The 16,045-nt window shown below is 43.1% G+C and overlaps 1 protein-coding gene and 1 pseudogene across 3 annotated transcripts in view; both read left to right on the forward strand.

The window, feature by feature from the left end:
• The window catches only part of gulp1b (GULP PTB domain containing engulfment adaptor 1b), a 297,575-nt gene that overhangs the window by 132,131 nt on the left and 149,399 nt on the right, over positions 1 to 16,045 (forward strand). The gene's annotated exons all lie outside the window — the stretch shown is intronic.
• LOC144504208 (5S ribosomal RNA) lies at positions 7,260 to 7,373 on the forward strand (annotated as a pseudogene).

A 16,045-nucleotide genomic window follows, 5' to 3' on the forward strand; every position in this document is an offset into this window, starting at 1 on the left:
CAGTACCTTAAGAGGAAAAGGCTGCACCAGATGCTTGAGAACAAATATAAACTTTTGTTTAATGTAACTCAATGTGATTTGAAGGTCTGCTGTTTGCATTTACATTGATTTCTGGCAGAACATACCAAATGTATCCTGCTAATTCAATCAGTTTTGAAATATGAACAAATTATTAGATTTGTCGCATAGTAGCTTTCGGGATTTACACTTCTAAGAATGATTTTTGTGTGAGTCATTCTGAATATTGGAATTATCTATTTGATAAATTGAGAATTTGCATCCTGGAATCTACAGAGAGCACACACTTTTAAAAGCTTAGAATCTGCACACTTGGGGAACTGACCGAGCTGGCAATGCTGGACTTGCTAGCATATTTGAAAACTTGGATTGAAACCTCGTCCATGGTTGGGGCTTGATTTTCATGTCAGGAATACAAAACATGAGGCAGGCCCTTTTCTGACTTTCAAAATGCTCACCTGACTCATGACCAACATTGCCTGAGGTTTTCGCCTTTTCACAAAGTGATCAGGGTCACGGTGCTGTTTGCGAGCCATGATGGAGCCAGGTTTCAAGGCACGCTGGTTAGAAGGCCCTGCTCAGTTCTCAGAGACAACAACACAGCTCCCAATGATCTTTATGTGTCCCAAAACTCACCCATCACCCCAACTCCCATGTCCTCTCCATGCATCCTCAGTTCCCCCCATTCTAGACCATGCCCTCTAAGTGCCACTTCAGATCCCCCATGCCACTTTCATGCCTTCTCAGTTCCCTCATGCCTCTTCTAAACCCTCATCCCCGCTGTCTCTCAATGAACTGTCACATCCCCCATGCCACCCCAGGCCCCCTTCATGCCCATTATGTACCCATTTAGCACCATGCACATGTCTCAGCAGCCATGCAATAGCACTGATCCTTTTAAATGCAAATGTTAAAAAAAAAACCTGTAACTATCTAATAGAACTCCTGCACAAGCATCTTTTCATTGTGAGGGTGTATGTGTGTGTGCATCGTGTGTGTGTCTACGTGTGTTTGAGCATGCCTGCGTGCAATGGACATGTACAATGTGATTACAGCTTATTTGACCTGAAATGCTAAGGACAATATCATCAATGATGAAAGGAGAAAAGGATATTTAAAGAAAGATGTTGAGCTGAGCATTGTTGGCTGTGTGGAGAAGATATATCAAGAACAGCTCTGTGCTGAGACCCAAAATCTGAAGCAGCCATCTAAAAAGTAGAAGCATCTTTGTTTTCAGGAAGTAGTCTTATTTCTGAATTTTCTTGGATTTTCACAGCAGAGTGAAAGTAACTTTGTGAAGTTATGTAGTGTACCTTTACTACATTGACAGCAATTTTACCTTGGATAATATTAATGGATTTTTAGAGTTAAAAATCTATAAAGGAGTATTGTTAAGAAGTTGCGTTTCTTTTTATTCATTTGTGGGACACTGGCATCGCTGGAAGGCCAGCATTTATTGCCCATCCCTAGTTGCCCCTGAGATGGTGGTGGTGAGCTGCCTTCTTGAGTTGCTGCAGTCCATGTGCTGTGGTTTAACTCACAATGCCATTGGGGAGGGAATTCCAGGACTTTAACCCAGCGACTGGGAAGGAACGGTGATATCTTTCCAAGTCAGGATTGTGAGTGGCTTGGAGGGGACCTTGCAGGTGGTGGTGCTCCCATGTATCTGCTGCTCTTGCCCTTCTAGATGGAAGTGATCAGTCTGAAGGTGCTGTCTAAGGATCTTTGGTGAATTGCTGCAGTGCATCTTGTAGATAATACACACTGCTGCTACTGAGCGTCGGTGGTGGAGAGATTGAATGTTTGTTTACTTGTGGGTTCTTTTGGGGAGGTTTTGCAAGAATATTTTTACTTGTGACTTTATTCATGTGTATTTAAATTTTCTTTTCTTTTTAATAAATCTTTAAAGTTTTAAAATCCCAAAAGTGCTACTGGAATTCCATGCTTCTAGGATCAATAGTCTTTTCCTCATTTTCAGAATACAAAGAAAAAGGTTACGATCAGTAAGACAAGTTTCTGGATGGGATTTGGCTTGCTCAGCAAATAACATCTGCAGTGATCAGAACAAACTTGGGGGCTCTTTGTGGGTCATTCAAATTCCTTGATCGAATTGGAGTTTGTGAATATAAAGAATACGAGAATGAAGAAAATACTGAACTCTGGCATTTTGGGTTGTGGGATTTTAAAGTGGCTTTGGCAATTACTAAGACCTTTCTGCGAGTGATAAATGTGACTGTGGAGTATTTATGTTATGTTGCAGCTATACAAAATCCGAGTTAGACAGCACGTGGAGTACTGTGAGCAGATCTGGACACCACACCATAGGAAGAATATATTGGCCCTGGAGGGAGTGCGGCATAATTATGATGAGAGATTTTATAAATTAGGCTGTTTTCTGTAGAATTTAGAAGATTAAGGGGTAATCTGAAGTCTTCAAGGTACTAACAGGAAAAGACATGGTAGATAGAGATAAACTCTGGTTGGAGTTTCTCGAACTTGGGGACATAGTCTAAAAATTGGGGCCAGACCATTCAGGAGAGATGTTAGAAAGCACTTTTACACACAAAAGCTGATAGAGGTTTGGAATTCTCTCCCACAAATGGCAGTTGATGCTAGATCAGTTGCTATCTTTAAATCTGAGATAGAAAAATGTTTGTTAAGTAAAGGTATTAAAGGACATGAGCCAAAGGCAGGTATATGGAGTTAGGCCACAGATCGGCCATGATCTCATTAAATGGTGGTACAGGCTCAATGGGATGAATGGCCTAATCCTATTCCTATGTTCCTATTTGAAATCTTTGACTAAGACTCCGCTGTGAGTGATAGAAGATCAAGTGCAGGTGGGAATTAAAACAGAATTCCGTAAGGCTGCTGTGGATAAAATACTTACCCTGCATTTAATGTTGGAAGGGACACCTGAAACTCATGTGTAACAACATTGAGAGGTAGTAAGACTTCAGTTTCAAAGAGGCAGCTTGAACTTGAAAAAGACATGGAACTGAATAGACTTGAATTGGAAGAAAAAGAAAGAGAAATGAGGAGACTTGAATAAGAGAGAAAGGTGACAGAGAGTGAAAAGTATTTAATTAAGTAGAAATTTAAACAAAAAATTGCTTGGGGAAAGAAGAGCAGGAAAAGAGGGGAGATTGCAAGAGACAGAAGTGCAAAAACTTGAACTCGAATTTCAGAGAGAAAAGTTATGTATTGAGTAAAGTGATAGAGAGAGAGAGCTTTAGAGATGAAAAGAAGCTAAACTGTATGAATGGTTTAATGTGAAACTTGGAACAAAGGAAGAAAGAAGAAGTAAGAAAAACTCTAAGTAAGAATGCACTGGACTCTGAGACCAAGGTGCAAGACAGACCAATAGTCTTTGTATAGTTGGCAAAGGAAGAATCTGTAGTCACCAGAAACAAAGAACAAAGAACAGTACAGCACAGGAAACAGGCCCTTCGGCCCTCCAAGCCTGTGCCGCTCCTTGGTCCAACTAGACCAATCGTTTGTATCCCTCCATTCCCAGGCTGCTCATGTGACTATCCAGGTAAGTCTTAAACGATGTCAGCGTGCCTGCCTCCACCACCCTACTTGGCAGCGCATTCCAGGCCCCCACCACCCTCTGTGTAAAAAACATCCCTCTAATATCTGAGTTATACTTTGCCCCTCTCACCTTGAGCCCGTGACCCCTCGTGAACGTCACTTCTGATCTGGGAAAAAGCTTCCCACCGTTCACCCTGTCTATCCCCTTCATAATCTTGTACACCTCTATTAGATCTCCCCTCATTCTCCGTCTTTCCAGGGAGAACACGCCCAGTTTACCCAATCTCTCCTCATAGCTAAGACCCTCCATACCAGGCAACATCCTGGTAAACCTTCTCTGCACTCTCTCTAACACCTCCACGTCCTTCTGGTAGTGCGGCGACCAGAACTGGACGCAGTACTCCAAATGTGGCCTAACCAGCGTTCTATACAGCTGCATCATCAGACTCCAGCTTTTATACTCTATACCCCATCCTATAAAGGCAAGCATACCATATGCCTTCTTCACCACCTTCTCCACCTGTGTTGCCACCTTCAAGGATTTGTGGACTTGCACACCTAGGTCCCTCTGTGATTCTATACTCCTGATGACTCTGCCATTTATTGTATAACTCCTCCCTACATTATTTCTTCCAAAATGCATCACTTCGCATTTATCCAGATTAAACTCCATCTGCCACCTCTCCGCCCAATTTTCCAGCCTATCTATATCCTGCTGTATTGCCCGACAGAAAGGTGGGAATCTGTTCACAGCCTTCCCAAGCAAGTTCTGAAGGGCAACTGACCGCAATGTTTAATGATTTTATATGCCAAGGAAATATATCCTTGGTTACTGAAAAGGGGAAGAGGAAAAGCTGTTAAGATTTTCAGGGACACTGGCTAGCCAGTCACTAATTTGATGGGATAGTGCCATTTGCTACGCAGAAGAGTTATTGCAGGAAGGAGTATTAGTGGAATTCATGGAAGAGTTAGGTCTATTTCATTACATGAAGCAAATTTAAAAAGCAATTTTAAAACAATAGAGGTGATTGTTGGGGTGGTAGAGAAGTTGCCTATTGCAGGGTTTGAATTTGTTCCAGAGAATGTCACAGCCTTTTAAAGGAATGATGAGCAGCATAGGAATAAAGTAATTAGATTGTCAGCATATCACCCTGAATCACAAGATCCATTCAAAAGGTGGCATCAAACTTTAAAAACTATGTTAAAAGGATATAGTCAAGACTGTCCATATGATTGGGAATGAGGGATTCCGTTCTTGATGCTTGCTCTTAGGGATGCCCCTAATGATTCAACAGGGTTCAGTCCTTTTCAGTTAATTTATAGACATGAAGTAAAAGGATCACTCAAATGAATTCAGGAGAAATTAGTGAGTCGATGCTCTGAAATTACTCTCCTGGATTATGTGGAAATATAATGTTTAAAGATATCTTAACAAGTAATGAAGGCAAATGCAGATCAAAGGGCAAAGCCTCATAATTTTGTGGCTGGGGAAAAGATGTTAGTACTGCTGTCAATGTCGGGCAAACCATTGAAGACAAGGTTTAGTGGACCTTACCAGATCAACAAGAGATCGAACGAGGTCAACTTTGTCGTGAATACCCCAGATAGAAAAAAAAGATTATCAAAAAAATTGACTTGTTGCAAGGATACTGGCAAGTACCGTTGTCGGAAAGCCAAAAGAGATGTTAGCTTTTGTGATGTTGGATAGTGTAAACCACTGCAAAATAATGCCCTTTGGTATGAAAAATGCACCAGTAACATTTCAGAAACTCAGGAAGTGATTGAAGGACTGAGCAATTGGGCTGTTTGTATTAATGGCTTAGTAGTATTCAGTCAAAGTTGGCTGGAACATCTGCAACGTTTGAAGGAACTGTTTGATGGACTGCAGGAAGCCAATTAGGTTGTAAGTTTGGTTAGAAATGAATTTGCAAACATGAAAATTACATATTTAGGCCACAATTCGTCTGCCTTTTATCTCTAGCCTCTTTCACTCTTGTTTATTTTCTCTTGCTTTCTCCATCCCGACCTTTTCTCTAACCTAATTAGGTAAGGGATGTGGGTAAACCTTTCATCTAATCTAATCCCACCCCCAATGTCCTGTTGGCGGGTCTAGAGTGTTCCTGGGCTGCACAATTACACTCCCAGTAGTTGCAGTAGAATTCTTGCCAGCCATGAGTTGGTAGGAGGGGTGAAGGCCACAGGACTTTGCAATGAAAAGTAATTGAGGCTATGAGGCATTTTGCAATTTTGCTCTGGCCCATCCATGCCTCTGATCTGCTGTGAGATTGGCATGGTTTGCTTTACTTTTTCTTCTTCCCGACAAGAAAAATGCGTTGAAGTGCCCTCATTAAGGAGAGACGCCGTGACTCAATTATTTAATAAATCCATCCCAGCAATTTGGGAATTGATTTGCAGCCACAACCAAAGTCACCTGGGACCTCTGCTGGTGAGTGAAACTTCAAGAGTTTGGAGGTTTAAGTATATCGCTATGCCAAGTGTTATTCAGCACAGATGAAATACAGTTGCAAGTTGTATTAAAATGCCTTATGAGTGTCTATCTTTCTGTGAATAACTAGAATATTGAATAGTAAAAATCCATGAAGTCTTTTAGGATTCAGATGTCCAAAGATGTGCGGGTTAGGTTGATTGGCCATGCTAAAATTGCCCTTAGTGTCCTGAGATGCGTAGGTTAGAGGGATTAGTGGGTAAATATGTAGGGATATGGGGGTAGGGCCTGGGTGGGATTGTGGTCGGTGCAGACTCGATGGGCCGAATCGCCTCTTTCTGTGTTGTAGGGTTTCTATGATTCTATGATTCTATGAACTCAACTTTGCACATTGAATTTCAGTCAAGGAGATTCCAAAAGACTGCACACTTCGGTATTGTGGACAAGTGAGAAATGTATTTATTTGCAGTTCATACCATCCAAAATATATTAGTTCACCCAACAAAATTCTAGTTGAAGCATGGATAGTTCAGATAGTGTAGTGGCACAGCATATTTGTTGGAATCAGATGAACACCCATGCAGAGATTGCTTATCTTTGCTGTGTCATTAGATTAAGTTCTGGTCCATGGCTGGAATCATTTTTGGCATATTTCACAACTTTTCACCTTCAGTTCAGGAAGTCCTGGCAGTTCTGTTTGCAAAGAGAAAGGGATGGAATTTTGTTTCCAAATCATTAGCAGAGAGTTGGGGAAATACCCTACTTGCAAACTCAACTCTGGAGAAAGTGCTCCGAGTAGTCGTATTTACTAACTGGAGCCAAGTTTGTTTCCCCGGGGAAGAGTGTGGAGATAGTCACCGGGCCTGCCAGGTGCCAAGGCAGGCTGGCTAAAGGTTTGCCTCTGTACTTTGGGGCTTTATGCCATTTGTGGAAAAAGCAGTAAAAGTAAAGAAGCTCTCAAGCTCTCACACACCCCACGCACTCCATTCATGTCCATTCATGCCAACTCATGCTTCTCATCCACCCCATGGCCCCTTAAACCCTTCATGCCAATCTATGTTTCCCTATCTATCCATGGTGCCTCAAACTCCATACCAACTTAAGTCAACCCAACCCCACTTATTACCCCTTGCCCTTACACCCTACATGCTAACTCCTATTGCATCCACCATGGGCAGACCTTCGGCGGCATGGTGAGATTAAATAAAATAAAGTTCTAAGTATCTATTACAGACTTCACTGTATTTGAAAAACAAAATTCTCTCATTGATAGTCTGAAAACACCCAATCTCATCTGATCTTGGAAGCTAAACAGACTCAGGCCTGGTTAGTACTTGGATGGGAGACCGCCTGAGAATACCAGGTGCAGTAGGCTAGGGCGGCACAGTGGTTAGCACTGCTGCCTCACAGTTCCAGGGGCCTGAGTTCGATTCCAGGCTTGGGTCACTGTCTGTGTGGAGTTTGCACATTCACCCCGTGTCTGCGTAGGTTTCCTCCGGATGCTCCGGTTTCCTCCTACAGTCCAAAGATGTGCAGGTTAGGTTGATTGGCCATGCTAAATTACCCCTTAGTGTCAGGGAATGTGTAGGTTAGAGGGATTAGCGGGGTAAATTTGTGGAGATAGGACCTGGGGTGGGATTGTTGTCGGTGCAGACGCGATGGGCCAAATGGCCTCCTTCTGAACTGTGGAGACTCTATCGATTCTATGGATAAAAGTCCATTCAATACATATAAACACTTTCAAGTACTTAATTCCATATGAAAACTAATATTTCCTTCAAGTAGTTAATCCACTATGAAACAGATATTTGTATTCATAGCACCACTGCGAGGCCTGGATAGAGCGGATGTAGAGAGGATGTTTCCACTAGTAGGAAAAACTAGAACCAGAGGCAACGTCAGGCTATAGGGACGATCCTTTAAAACTGAGATGAGGAGGAATTTCTTCAGCCAGAGAGTGGTGAATCTGTGAAACACTTTGCCGCAGAAGGCTATGGAGACCAGGTCATTGAGTGTCTTTAAGACAGAAATAGATAGGTTCTTGATTGATAAGGGTATCAGGGATTTGAGGGAAAAGACAGGAGAATGGGGATGAGAAAAATATCAGCCATGATTGAATGGCGGAGCAGACTCGATGGGCTGAGAGGAACAGAATTAGGCCAATGTCTATGGCCTTATGGTCACATCAAACAAAACGAAACTCTTTATAACCACGTGGAGTTATTAATCAAACTGTGAACATGCAGGCCCCTTCTGTGATAATTATAGGTTGTGGAAGCAGTCAATCAAATAGTTTATGGCTTATGTCAAAAAAATCTCGTGATATTGCAAGCACCTTTCTTTCAATTTCTGGCTGGCGGTATCCTTTTCAAAACAGGAGATTTAAATGACTTGACAGCTTGACAGTTCCACAGAGCTGATCGACTTTCTATGCACATTCATGTATACTCTGAACGTTCCCAAGGGGTACCTGATCCCTCTTGAAGGGTGCCAAAATAAACTTTCCAAAAAGGGTACCTTACCTTTCCAAGGAATATCAGTAGGTTCAGACCTTTCAGTCATTGCCTAAAGCCTATGTCTCTGAAACCGACCAAAATTGCTTCTGTTTGAAGTCAACAGCACTTTTAAATGAGCTGTTGCTTCTGTGAATTGCTGGTGTGTGAAATACTTCTTGTCCCTGTTTCCCACCCCCATCTCCCCACCAGGGGCAAAAATGGTGGATGCCATGTTCAGGGCCAGCATATCCACACTCAGGGTTATTACATCAATATAACTGAGGCAAAGAGTCCTTCTGACATTGTGAAAATTAAGGCCAAAGAATAGCCATGCAATGGCTAATATATTATCATATGGTGATAATATCACTAGGCGATGGCCCAGTGGTATTATCGCTAGACTATTAATCCAGGGACTCGGCTAATGTTCTGGGGACCTGGGTTCGAACCCTGCCATGGCAGGTAGTGGAATTTCAATTCAGTAAAAAAACATCCGGAATTAAGAATCTACCGATGACCATGAAACCATTGTCAAATGTTGGAAAAACCCATCTGGTTCAGTAGTGTCTTTTAGGGAAGGAAATCTGCCTTTCTTACCTGGTCTGGCCTCCAGACCCACAGCAATGTGGTTTGACTCTCAACTGCCCTCGAGCAACTAGGAATGGGCAACAAATGCTGGCCCAGCCAGCAATGCCCATGTCCCAAGAATGAATAAAAAACAAGAGGGCAAAGACATTAATTCAGTTTTGGTCTTTATTTTACAACCCCGCCAAGGACAGATTTACTTTTAATGTTTGTGGGATCTTACTGTGTGAAATTGGGTATCACATTTGCCTCCATAACTGCACCTTAAAAAAAATGATTTATTGATCATAGAATTATTTGTGGTATGATAAGGATATGATAAATGCTACATCGGTATATTTCTCTTTTTGATTCTCCTCCTCCCCTGACATTCCTGTGTCTTTTTGAAGAATGTTCTGCCCTTTTTATATATTAAGGCTTCACTTAAGTCAATGTTATGAGAAACTCAAGATAGAAGGGGAAAGAAAGCTTTTCACATTGCATTCATAATTTTCATAATTCACGGAGAGAAAAGACCAGTTGACAGTTGTGTTTTTATGATCATTCACTTACAATTGTCTTGGATTCCATTATGAATTAGGTTCGCAAAATGTGGAGCATTGGCCAAATCAAAGTTGGCTGACATTTTCCTCAGAAAACACTTCTTAATTCCTGTCTGATTTTTGACTTTGTTGCAGCTTATTCACTGAGGTAAAAACTTGCTTTTTTGAAAACATTCCTGTATAGTGGCGGCTGTTCATCTTGGTCTTAGACCATATCCTCAGTTTCACTGTGAGTGAAGGAGCATTAGTGTTCCATTACATTGATTAATATGATCACAAAATAGATTAATGTGAGTTCAATTTTCCATTGACACTCCTGTAGAAAAGGTGCAATTTCATTATCTGCTGTTTTAAAGTGAGTGACTTCAGATAGATTAAATGTGTTCAGTTTTAAAGAATACCATTGTGTAGAAACATGTTTTTGATCACTGGTTTTGTTTTCACTGTTAGGATTATCCAGCACTTGAGCAAAACTGTTTCTGTGTGTGTAGGTATTCGAGGTACACTACTACCAATATTTGGTGTTTAAAAATGTCTGCCCTTTAATTTTGACGGCAAAATCAGTAATCTTGTGAAGCACATCTATATTGCAACACAATAATATTGGAGCGCAGGGAAGAAAAGTGGAAAGTTCACATCGGGAAATCTGAAAATGAAAACCACAAAGCTCAAATTATTTAGCAGGGCAGACAGCGTCCATAGAGAAAGTGGCATCAATTGCCTGACCTGCTGATTATTTCCAGCTTTTCCCGTTTTTCAATCATCTGAAGGAAGGAGATAGGTTAACACTGTATATAGATGAATTTTGATGAATGGTTATTCCCAAAACTTTGTCAGTTCTTTTTGAAATCTGGTTAACTTTCCATGTATATCAAATGTTCTGTTTTTTTGTTATTTTAAGTTTCCAGTATTTATGTTTTTTTAAATCTCTGGCTGATTTAAAGTCGGGAGTGTTCTGGCCCACTCATCTCCAGCTTCTGTTTCCATATAATTTTCCTTTCATACATATTTATGCAGCTTAGGATTTGTCTCTTTTTTCCATTTGTAAAGCCAGCGATTTGAAACTTCATAGCCTTCAGTCTCCTGTTGCTGTGCCAACATTTAGGTATTTTGTTTCTAACAAAGGTCCATTCATTGCAGTCTCATGGAATCCTGCCCCGACAAGCCATACGATTTAGTTATTTCTCATGTCTTGTGCTTTTCCATTCCTTTAAAATTTTCAATTTAATTTTCACCATCATTTCTCATTGGTTCCTCTTGCTTTCTGTTTGCTAACCTTACTAAATGTCACTTGATGTTGTGGGAGGGGATGCGTGTTGGGGGTTGGCAGAGAGTTAGCTTCTTTCTGATTGAGACCATTTCTCACAGAGTTAGGCTGACTCTGGATACCTTTAAAAATGATGTGGAGATGCCAGCATTGGACTGGGGTAAACACAGTAAGAAGTTTAACAACACCAGTTTAAAGTCCAACAGGTTTATTTGGTAGCAAAAGGCACACAAGCTTTCGGAGCCTTAAGCCCCTTCTTCAGGTGAGTGGGAATTCTGTTCACAAACAGGGCATAAAAAGACACAAACTCAATTTACAGAATAATGGTTGGAATGCGAATACTTACAGCTAATCAAGTCTTTAAGATACAAACAATGTGAACGGAGAGAGCATCAAGACAGGCTAAAGAGATGTGTATTGTCTCCAGACAGGACAGTCAATGAGACTCTGCAGGTCCAGGCAAGCTGTGGGGATTACAGATAGTGTGACATGAACCCAATATCCCGGTTGAGGCCGTCCTCGTGTGTGCGGAACTTGGCTATCAGTTTCTGCTCAGCGACTCTGCGCCATCGTGTGTCGTGAAGGCTGCCTTGGAGAACGCTTACCCGAATATCAGAGGCCGAATGCTCGTGACCGCTGAAGTGCTCCCCAACAGGAAGAGAACAGTCTTGCCTGGTGATTGTCGAGCGGTGTTCATTCATCCGTTGTCGCAGCGTCTGCATAGTTTCCCCAATGAACCACGCCTCGGGACATCCTTTCCTGCAGCGTATCAGGTAGACAACTCGGCCCAACGTTATCTACCTGATACGCTGCAGGAAAGGATGTCCCGAGGCATGGTACATTGGGGAAACCATGCAGACACTGCGACAGCGGATGAATGAACACCGCTCGACAAGGGCAAGACTATTCTCTTCCTGTTGGGGAGCACTTCAGTGGTCACGGGCATTCGGCCTCTGATATTCAGGTAAGCGTTCTCCAAGTCGGCCTTCGCGACACACGACAACGCAGAGTCGCTGAGCAGAAGCTGATAGCCAAGTTCCGCACACATGAGGACGGCCTCAACCGGGATATTGGGTTCATGTCACACTATCTGTAACCCCCACAGCTTGCCTGGACCTGCAGAGTCTCACTGGCTGTCCTGTCTGGAGACAATACACATCTCTTTAGCCTGTCTTGATGCTCTCTCCACTCACATTGTTTGTATCTTAAAGACTTGATTAGCTGTAAGTATTCGCATTCCAACCATTATTCTGTAAATTGAGTTTGTGTCTTTATAAACTCTGTTTGTGAACAGAATTCCCACTCACCTGAAGAAGGGGCTTATGACTCCGAAAGCTTGTGTGGCTTTTGCTACCAAATAAACCTGTTGGACTTTAACCTGGTGTTGTTAAACTTCTTACTACCTTTAAAAATGGCAGGTGATGTTGGGATCTGCAAGTATTGCCCCATTTCTGACAGATCCCATTTCTGCTGGCAGAGGGAAGGCAGTGGGCATGAATCACGCAGCCTGGAAAGCAAATTCGGCAGGATCATTCGAAATCAGTTCAAATGGGAACCAGCTTGGCTGTTCCAAGGTCCTTAACCAATCGTGTGGGAGTCCCAGTGGATTGAGTAGCTGTGAACCTTGTGAAGAGTGGATACGATCGGCTTATGTACCATCAATTTTTTTAAAATCCCTTGCTGTTTAAACTTTAAGAGTGTTAGGGAGAGTTAAAATAAAACACTGTCTGCTGGACTGCTTTGACTGAAAGGTCATCTCATGTAGGTAGTAAAAAACATGAAAGCCAGTTCTACAGTTTCAATAGTGATTAGGAAATACATTGCCAAAGAGCTATGCTCATTATCAATGCTTGGCTCAGATTCAAAAGCTACAAAAATATCTCAGCTGGGGGGAGGGGTGAGCAACTAAGTTCACAATTTGATTGCCAGTTTAAAGAAGTTATTAAATAATTAGCTGTCTTTGTGGGAATTGAATAGAAGTTTGTTTGGCTTCATAACATGTAGAGCACTTGAGATTTAAAAGTATTGCATGGATTTCATGAATGGGAGTTTTTCAGTATCAAGTATGTATGAGTCAGAACTGTATTAGATTGTTAGAAGTTTATTCTTTTACATCTCCACATGGCACCTGAGGTCTGTCACTGATGGATACTTGATGAGTTACTCTGAGGTTATGTATGGAGGGGTGTTGACATGGTATGGTTGGTGGGTGGGAAGATGAAGGTACCATTGGTGGGGTTGGGGCATGAGCTCCCATGGAGAGAGACTCTGGAGGGTGTATGGAGGTTGAGAGGATGTGAAGATTGAAGATTAGCGGGTGCAACAGCATCTAAAACAAATGGAAAAGAGTCCCAGAGAAGTGAGACAGCTCTTCTAACCAGCCTGGCTGGGTACTTGTCTACCTCCATGGCTATGATCTGCCTCCCAGGTTGGTGATTCCAATTCTAACTCACCCTGCCTCTCTAAAGCGAAAATCAGGTGCAACAAGACCCCTTAAACTGAGGTGGGATTGCGGAATTCAGACATTTTTCAACTCCAGTTTACCCAACTCAATATTGACAATCTGGCCCTGAAAGTCAGATATTGAAATATACTTTGGAGTATAGCCATTTTACCCATTGTTTTCATCCAAGTATTTGATATTATTTATGATATGTAAGCCAGGATTCTTCCAAAACCAAACTAAGTTACCAGAACGAATCTCTGACATTCTGAGCATTGCAGAGTGCCTCAGCGTGATTCCCTCTGGTAAGTAGTGGGTGGGGCCTATTTCTGCCTGGCAGCATAGCGCTGAGCGGGTGACTGCGCATGCGCCGATCTGTCAGTGTGGAGATCGGTGTATGCACAGTGGGAACCCCACCCCCACCCCCCCCTCCCCCCCGCCCCCCATTGCCGGCCTCCTGATCACTGGCCTTCCCCATAATCCCCCCAATTGCTGGCCTAACTCAAGCAGCACAGCGGGCTGGCAGAAACCCGACCATACTTTATACTTTTTCAGTTTGAATAGCATGTTCAGTTTTCTTTGTATTCCATTTTGGTGGCATATGCTGGAATTACATTATATGTTTTGATACAAGTCTCACCATATCCAGTTGTGAATGGAGGTGGACAATAAGGAGCTAACCAAAGGAAGAGATTCTACAAATACCCCATCCTCAATTATGAGGGAGTTTAGCGCACCAGTGCAAAATATTAGATTGAAGCATTTGCACCCATCTTCAGTCAGATGTGTCGAGTGGAGGATGCATCTTGACCTCCTCCTGAGGAGCATCACAGATACCAGTCTTCAGCCAATTCAATTCACTTCACATTATATCAAAAAATGGCTGAAGGCACTGGATAATGCAAAATATTATGGGCCCTGATGATATTCCAGCAATAATACTGAAGACTTGTGCTCCAGAACTAGCCACACTCCTAGCCAAACTGTTCCCTTACATGTACAACACTGGCATCTACAGGTAATGTGGGAAACTTAGGTGTAACCTATCCAGAAAAAGCAGGAAAAATCCAACCTGGCCCATTATGCTCCATCAGTGCTCTCTCAATCAGCAAAGTGATGGAAGGTGCCATCAACAGTGCCATCAAGCAGTACTTACTCTGCAATGAATTGCTCATTGATGCTCAGTTTGGGTTCTGTCAGGGCCACTCAGCTCCTGCCCATATTCCAGCCTTGACCCCAACATGAACAACAATACTGAATTCAAAAGATAAGGTGAGAGTGACTGCCCTTGATAACAAGGCAGCATTTGACCAAGTATGGCGTCAAGACGCCCCAGTAAAATTGGAGTTAGTGGCAATCAGCGGGGGAAATTCTCAACTGGTTAGAGTCATACCTGGCACGACTATCTTCAGCTGCTTCATCAATGATCTTCCTTCCATCATAAGGTCAGAAATGAAGATGTTTGCTGATGACTGTACAATGTTCAGTGTCATTCGCGATTCCTCAAATACAACAACACCTGAACAACATTCAGGCTTGGGCTCATAAGTGGCAAGTAGCATTTGTACCACAATGTGTCAAGCAATGACCAACTCCAACAAGAACATAAGAACATAAGAAATAGGAGCAGGAGTAGGCCATCTAGCCCCTCGAGCCTGCACCGCCATTCAATAAGATCATGGCTCATCTGAAGTGGATCAGTTCCACTTACCCGCCTGATCCCTATAACCCCTAACCCCTAATTCCCTTACCGATCAGGAATCCATCTATCCGTGATTTAAACATATTCAATGAGGTAGCCTCCACCACTTCAGTGGGCAGAGAATTCCAGAGATTCACCACCCTCTGAGAGAAGAAGTTCCTCCTCAACTCTGTCCTAAACTGACCCCCCTTATTTTGAGGCTGTGCCCTCTAGCTCTAGTTTCCTTTCTCAGTGGAAAGAATCTCTCCACCTCTACCCTATCCAGCCCCTTCATTATCTTATAGGTCTCTATAAGATCCCCCCTCAGCCTTCTAAACTCCAACGAGAAGGAATCCAACCATCTCCCCTTGATATTCAGTGGCATTATTGGGGGCGATTCTCCCATCGCGACCCGCAGATTTTCTGGCGGGTCAGATTGGGAGATGCGCGTGCTGGCCATTTCGCGGGTTCCCTGTTAGCCACTCGCATCTCCCAACCGGAAAAAAATGGCGCCGCCGGGACCGCGCCGAAAACCGGCGTGCCGCTGATTTGCATTACTTACCGTACCTTAGCATGCCGTTATCGGGATCGACACGGCAATCTCCACCCACGTTTGCGTCTCCCACCTCTTTGGCACGAATCAGAGTAGGTATATAAAAGTCTCAAACTGGCGTGGCAGCCCTGAACTGGCGTGAGGAGGTAAGTGCTGCTAGCGGAACACAGGGAATGTTGCAGGCAGGCCTTGGAGATGCCTGGTGGGCTTCCTCCTGCTGTCTGCAAGTGCTGGACATGGACCAGTGATATCTGGGGTGGGGGGGAGGGGGGCTTCTATTTTCTGAGAGCACTCTGGGTGAGGTTCCGTGAAGGAGTCCTGCGTACCCTTCCCCTCCAGGACAGTGCTGTAGCTCAGTGTGAGATGCACCCTCAGGAGTCCTACTCGGCCTCCCCCTTAAGGTCAGCTCTGTAGTTCAGTGTGGGACGCACTCTCAAGGAGTCCCGCTCGGCCTTCCCCTCCAGGACACTTTGCAGTGGCA

The sequence above is a fragment of the Mustelus asterias genome, chromosome 14, assembly GCF_964213995.1.
Source record: "Mustelus asterias chromosome 14, sMusAst1.hap1.1, whole genome shotgun sequence".
Lineage (NCBI taxonomy): Eukaryota > Metazoa > Chordata > Chondrichthyes > Carcharhiniformes > Triakidae > Mustelus > Mustelus asterias.